Here is a 7,571-nt window from a genome sequence, read left to right as displayed (position 1 = left end):
GGAGGAAAAGTTTATTTCCCACCCTAGAACTGCAGCAAGGATAAACCGCCCAGGTAGGCAGCAACAGATGTGACGGTGTAGCCAACAAAAGTAGCTGTACCTGCTGTTAAGGCCAATAAATGCATTCCCATAACTCCCTGAAATCTCCCCATGAGTAGATAAAATTTCCCATGTTCACATACATACAGCATAGAACTATCTGTATGTATAACTGAACATTATATGATGACACCAGGAACAAAGTGCGTATATGTGCCAAAAATAATATTAAGAGCATGTATAATTTGTTTAAAAATCATATGCTTAATCTGTTCTGCATTCCTACCGGGATATGAAATTGTCCTGATGGTTAAATTTAAAAGTTTAACTCTTAAATGCAACACAATATTTATGTTAGCAACAGGACTGTATGTAGGACACAAAAGAATCAGAAAAATATTTTGTGATCCTTGGTTTGGTATTTTATATTTGCTTTAGCTCTTTATTTGTCTCAGGAAAACCTGCCTTGCCCACCCATCTTTGCTGTTAACAGTGTCTGAAAGTTTAATATCAATTTTTTTTTTCTATCTGTTCTTTGACCCAAATAATTGATTAGAAGTTTGCATGAACTGACAATAAATTCAATCAAGTAAAAAAAAAAATCTGAGTTGGGATTGTTTTACACTACAGGCACTGTGATGTTTGTCATGAAATTTATATCAGTTTTAAGATTTTTCTTTTCTTGATTTCTTGGCTAATTTTTATTCCATACTTCAGCTTTTGCTTCAGCAAAAATGTAGCTTTTCTCATGGAATAAAACTGCATTTAATCCTCACTTCTCCAAGCTCAGTTTAGCAATGTTATGTCTTTCTCTGAAAGTGGCTTTACACAGACAGAATGGAACAGAATAACTAGTTCTGTCTAAAATAATGAATCTGCTATTATCAGTAGGTAAGAGAAGATAGTACAGACTGAAATTTTATCTCAGTTAAATGGACTAGTATTTTTGCAACATGGTAGAGAAACTACAGTAAACTGGTTTACCCTGTAGACAATTCTTTTTCTGTTAATGAAAGGATTTCAGTGTATCTTGAAATATTTGCCAGTTTTCATGAACAGAAAATGCATGAAAACTTAATAAAAAATAATTTTAAAAAAAATCAAATACATAAATATTGATCAGCTTCCCTCAACTGGAAAAATTAGTACCTTGCTTTGCAATTCTTCCATGGTCCACATTCAGGAAATCATCCCTCCTTTGGTAGTAGGAGCCAAACATCAGTTTATTGTTAAGCACCCTCTTAAGTGCTTTTTTGGGTTATGTTCAAAAATGAAATGTGTTCAAGCCCCACATGTGTAGATAAGAGTCATAAATAAAATTAGAAGACAAATTTAGATTCCAGTCACCTTCTCTTTAATTAGTGTGTACTCAGATCAGAACTTCTATATGGGACCATCTGGGCAGGGACATTTTTAATATAGTCATTTCTTTTTCTGTTTCATCACTTGCTCTCTTGAGTTGCAGGTCTGTGTTTTCAAACAGAATCAAATCAAAGATGGCAAGCTTCATCATTTACTTACTCAAGGAACAGAAATAATCATTGAGGAAGTGCTGAATGAAGAGTATTTACTATATTGAGTATTACTTGCTCACAACATTTTGTTCCCCAAAAAGTAACAGAGAAGTATTTTTCCTGCTAAAAAAATCTAATAAATTATTTAATTAAATCAACTGTATTTGTTATAGTATTTTATTAGCAACATACATTTAACAGAAGTATGTTATTGTCTACATTAAAGGCAGATATTTTTAGTACTGTGAGGGCCCTTTTAAATATCAGTGCTTCAGCCATTAGAAAGATGGGCTGAAAAACCGAACTTAACTAGAACATCTGCTTTAAAATACATATGATTTAAATTATGACCATTTCAGGATCACAGAAACAAAAGTGAATAGAATCCAGTACATCCATAAAGATTTTAGCTTAAAAAGTCTTGAAGCTGATAACAAAATTACGGATGTCGTGTTATTTATGTTAAGAGGTTAAAAAAGACGCAGGTAAAGTGCCCTAAAGTCAGCAAATATGATAAAAACAAAGGGTTGGGTGTTTGGAGGAGGGGGGGTGGTTATTAATGGCTCATGTCCTCAACAGAAATAAAAAATAGAAAGATGAACTTTAGAACTGATTTTGCAAAATGAACAAATATGACCCTTTTTCCCCCCACCAAAGCTCCCTTGCCAATTGCTGGATGGTGAAATGATCTCACAAAGTTTTAGAGTTGAATGAGGAAGTGTCACAGCGGTATGGATTGACATCTGCCTCTGTCAGCTCTTTAGAGTTCACACAAAGGAGGATGAACGCATACTACCACACAGAGAAACCTACCATTTGACAGAAAAGAGCATTTTCTGACCTGACCAGCAGAGCTGGGACTTAAGTGAAGGCTCCCCAGAGTGGATGGTCTAAAACATTGATTCATTAGTCTGTTTAATCTTTGTGGCTGCTAAGAGAGAGATCCTCCTTGATTTACAGTCTGTCAGACTGTCATCTCAAGAGGTCCCTGATCACTGTCCCTCTACCAAACTAAAAAAAAAAAAAAAAAAAAGTACCTATTACCCATGTTGCACAGAATTTGCATAAGGTTCTAAGGTTCAAGTGGAGGCTGCAAATAAAAAATCACGAAGTGCTACATTCAGTACAGGGACAAGTGGTTGTCGGGCAGCTACTTAATAGTCCCTGCTTTGGGAATGCATTTGCTATTTTCCATGAATGTTGGTAGCCTTGAGGAGTCAAGGGAATGGAAAGGCCCAGCTTCTCTCCATGCTTCCTGCTTACCCTTGTAGCACCCATACAGTGCTACATTTTGTATCCTAATATAAATTGCTGATATAGGCCAGATAAATGAAGTATGGTCACCTATTTCCACTGAAGATGAAGGCAACCTAGAACGACTAACCAAGATGATTAATCTCGTTCCACATGTATGCCAGTATTTGACCATGAATAAATCCTGATTAGACTGTGGAGGTTTTGTGTGTACAAATATGATAACATGGATAAAAACAAAAGTAAGGAATGTGGCTATATTCACTGCAGACTAGGATGAGTTATGGCTGGGGAGAGATGGGGATAGCTGCTTCCTGTGGGCTGGGAAACCAGGAGCCAAGGAGATCCCAAGATCAGGCCAGGCTGTCAGACCATGGCTATGGCCAGGATCAGGCCCAATGAAGGGAACCAGGGTCAGACATGGCCCAGGATAGCCAAGCAGAGCCATAGGGACAGGACAAGGCCATGCTGGGACATTGTCCTGTGGGTGTGTCCAGGTGGCTGGGGGCCACGAACAGGCAGGGCAAGGCTGTGGGGGACTGGAAAACAGCCCTGATGTGGTCTCCCTGGGGCAGGGGTGACATGGGGTCCTGTGCCTTGGGTGGGGTGGGGTAGAGGAAGCCCTGGTGAAAGTAGCAAGGACTATGAAGGTCTGGTAGAGTCTACCAGGCCCTGACAAGCTGCAGCAATACCGCTACACTTACTTTAGGTAAGCCTAATGTGAGGTTAAAAGAGGGCAGGCGGAAGAATGAAAAAGAACTAATGTGTAGAAGGAAATCAGCAGCAGAAGAACAGATTGAAGCACTCTCTGAGCCTAGAAGTCCACCCAGTAGAAAAGAGCTTCTAGGTATAAAGTATGACCTGGTAGAATAGCCTTAAGATGTTTTCTGATTCAGTCCAGGACTGTTCCTTGCTGAGATTGCTCCAGAACTGGGAGATGTCTTCAAACAGCGGTGTCCTTTCCCAAGGACAGCTCTTCATAAATGGCTAATCTACATGCTGACAGATCACACAGGAAAAGAACGATATAACTGCTCTGAATGGTTCGACTCAGTCATACATTTCTTGTCTTTCTATTTGTGTCCTCTGTACAGTCAGAGAATGAGGGAACCTGGCACTGTAACCATCAAAACAACAACAACAAAAAAATTTAAATTATATAATGACAATTTGAATATCCAAAGTAAATTAACATTCTTCATTTCCTGTTAAACCTTGGTACTTTATTTGCATTTCTCTCTGTGACTGTATTTCTGACTCTCAGGTTCTGTAGCCTATATTAACAGTCACTTTGGGTTTAACATCATTAAATGTTCATTGTCAAGTCCCCACAAATCCCACATTCCCCTTGTCTCTCAGGCTTAAAAAACTCATTTAACACTAAGGGCTAATTAATTAACTGGATTTTCCTATATTTAATGGAGACTACCCTAAACCATAGAACCAAACCCCACTGAAATTTAGTTCACTGGGGCAACCTATAATTATACCCAACCAGATTTAACCACTGTTCTAATTCATGTTTATTATTACAATAGTAGTCTGCACTATTATTTATTACTACTACCAAGAATATAAGTAAGCTTATATTGCATAGTGCACAATACACAGCATACTGTTAAGTTGTATTATGATGTGTTATGTTATGTTACACTATGATATAAATGTACTCTGTGAGGGAGAAATTCAGAAGCAGTTTGTGCTATAGGCATTAGAACTCTTTTTCACTCTGAGTGAAACAAAATACAAAATTCAGGGTGAAAAAAATAAAGGCAAATGTATTATTTAATGAACTGGTAAACTCAGGGAAAAAGATCGTGCTCAACTTCTATATCACATTCAAAAAAGCTTTCACACACCTCCAGATGGTTGATTAACTTTTTTTTTTTAATGTCTGCAAACTGGTTTTCTTTATTTGAATTGTCCTTATTTTTTTTTGAAAAAAATATTTTTGTTCATTGTCCTTCTTTATAGGTGTTAGCAAAATTAGCCTCTGCCTTCAAAAAGAAAATCAAAGAGTCTTGTGGCTGTTACTTGATGTAGGGTGTGTTAGAAGAGAAAGATGACTGTGGTGAATTAGCAATCAGGCACGAACTAGGCACACATCACTGTGTGGTTATGAACATCTGCTTCAGGTGTGTTGGTAGGTCACCGCCAGCATCTGCTCCTCCTAAATTCAATGGTAGCTTTTCTACTGACATAAATAGAAACCAGTTCGGCACTCCACACAGCTGTATCAAAAAATCTGATCATAGAAAGCTTGTTGTTTTAGAGACTAACACTTTTGTGGTTTTATAAAGTGAGTGGAATATTACTTGCTCATGTTTTAAAATTTCACAAGGAGAAAAACAAACATGCAAACAAACAAAATTCCCTGACTTTTACTCCATTAATTTCTGTCTCTCCTATATAAGTGAAACATTTCAGTATGGTTCAAAATGCACAACGTTTCTAGATATTCCTCTATCATGAGAAGCTATGCCATGTAGAAACACAGATTACTCCATGAGATGCTGTACCTTCATACCACTTTGCAGAGGATTATGCAGAGATACTGAAGTAGATCTTTGGAGAAATATAGCTGTATGATACATACTTGTGCACTGTAGTGTTTCAAGTCTACAACTCACCTTCAGTATCCCTTCACAGCCCAGCCTTGCACCTTTAAAGGGACACTCTCAGTGGTGTAGTAGTACATCTGAAATACAAATACAAATTCAATCCCTAACACTATTAATTGAGAAGGCAACATTTGCAAGGTAGACTCAAAAACAGCCAAGGCAATGGTCTGTTCCCAATCAGCACATAATTTCACACTATAGTCTATAAGAAGAAGCTTTCTGGGTCTCAACACTGTGAGATTGTAGCAACTATGGTCATTGGAATAGTAGTGCCAATCATTTTCCAGTACTGCTCTACAGCAGAGAAAATGATAAATATTGCATGCATTTCTGCAGGTTACTTTGTGAGAGCAAATCAGTTTCACTCAGGGTGTGGAAAAAATTATTTTATAGCACCATAATATATTTGAGTCCTTTACGAAAAGCTGAGGTTGGAGAATTCAGATCCCATTGACTGGTAGGCAGATCCATGGAGTTAGCAGAGTATATCTGATAAAAATAAATTAACAGTGTGTTTTAGAACAGGTAATAAGCAAGCAAATAACCAAATACAGACTTTAATTCCAATATGGGGTAACTAAAACTATGGAAATGTTAATGAACTGTATTCTGCAGAGGTAAAGTCAGCAGGGAGGAAAACACCAGTACCTGGCTGTGACTTAATTGTGTCTTTACAAGTGTTTATCTGCTCTATGTCTAATGAATGCAGATTGGGAGTCCAGGACTCAATTAAAAATACTATAAACAAAATAGAAGAGTACAAAAGGAAGGAGACAGCATGATAATCTCACACCCTATGGCGTTGTGATTGGGAAAACATCATACCATATATAAGATGACTCCAGGTCTAAAAAGGTAATAGTGAATGTTCAAAGTGAACATCAAAGTGATCCAGAAGCAGAGCTGAGATAGTCTGTGACACAAGAAGCTGTAGCAGAGGAGAAACTAAGAGAACAAGAACCTTCATTTATCCCATATCTTAAGGGAAAAAATCTCTTCCATTCAACAGAAATTTGGCTTTGCTAGCCAAATATATAATATATTAATATAATATATAATGATATATCAACAATTTAATTAATTGATGATTATTAATTAATAATTATTATTAATAATAATTATTAATAATATATAATACAATGTATGTATATTATATTTTATATATATATATATAATAATATATAGTTAGTGTTGAAAGTGTTCATTTCAAAAGTAGAGTATGCTCCAAAAGCTGTAAGGATACCTTCAGGATTGTGGTTTTTATTAGTTGTCTCTACCCTGTGTTTATTTGGCAGCAAGCTGTAGTAGTCCATGTTGAGTCATTAGCAGACTGAGAGGAATAAGTAAGGTACAATAAACATGGGAGGGGAGAGGAAGGAAGGGGAGATGAGAGGATGGATATTTTCTGAGTATTAATACACAACTGAAGATGCAGACCAAAGGACACCATCTTCCAACAGGTGATGCCTAAACTCTATCCCTGAAAAAATATAGACAGAAAACAAACCAGCTAAATATACAGAAACACAAGGTGAGTAATAATGACTAGTGACAGAAACTGGAACCTATGAATTACTCACCCACCCACCGACACACACCCCCCTTTGAATTCCCCAGTTAGAAGAGATATTGTCAAATCAGGTCTTGCAAATTCTGGTGACAAAGCAAATTTACTGATTCTTTTAGAGCCCTACAATCACCACAAATGCAGTGTTTCAGGCATTGTATTAGTTAAGTAGGACAGAGCTACCAACCACCTGCAACTCAATACCCTTGGTAACGAGTTATTGTCACTTTTAATTCTTATTGTTAATAATATCATTGCTTTTATCTCACAAGAATCACTAGTTAGCTGTTAATACAGGCATTATAATTAGGATATTCAGTTGTTACTTTTGTTTAGAATTAGCTGCAGAATTGACTTCTTTTCTGAACTACCTCAAGGACTCCAGTTTCTCATCATATGAACCTTAAGATCAAGGAACTGGTGTTTGGATATTGGCCAACTTATATGAGACAAATCCTATTCACACTTGTGGTGGCTGTCATTGTAGGTTAGATTGGAGAAGCTAAAGGGACAAAGCAATGAGTGTTTTAGCTGTAGCCAAAGACCAGGTTCTGTCATTTGGAGAGCTGCAGCTGA

General features: G+C 37.0%; 1 long non-coding RNA gene across 7 annotated transcripts; it reads right to left on the bottom strand.

Annotated features, from left to right (window-relative positions):
- Positions 1-1,016: 1,016 nt before the first annotated feature.
- Positions 1,017-7,106, bottom strand: LOC310888590. 7 transcript variants are annotated; one of them, XR_014575954.1, is made up of 5 exons: positions 6,672-7,106; positions 6,254-6,373; positions 5,825-5,917; positions 5,438-5,505; positions 1,017-3,924 (listed from the first exon to the last, which is right to left on the bottom strand). It is a non-coding gene; the product is annotated as an uncharacterized lncRNA (long non-coding RNA). The 7 variants fall into 7 exon arrangements; XR_014575955.1 differs by having other exon boundaries at positions 1,017-3,806; XR_014575956.1 differs by having other exon boundaries at positions 5,848-5,917.
- Positions 7,107-7,571: the final 465 nt, after the last annotated feature.

Source organism: Anser anser, assembly GCF_964211835.1.
Source record: "Anser anser genome assembly, chromosome: 1".
Taxonomy (NCBI): domain Eukaryota; kingdom Metazoa; phylum Chordata; class Aves; order Anseriformes; family Anatidae; genus Anser; species Anser anser.
The sequence above is the reverse complement of the archived record's forward strand: the minus strand, read 5'-3'. Positions and strand labels throughout refer to the sequence as shown.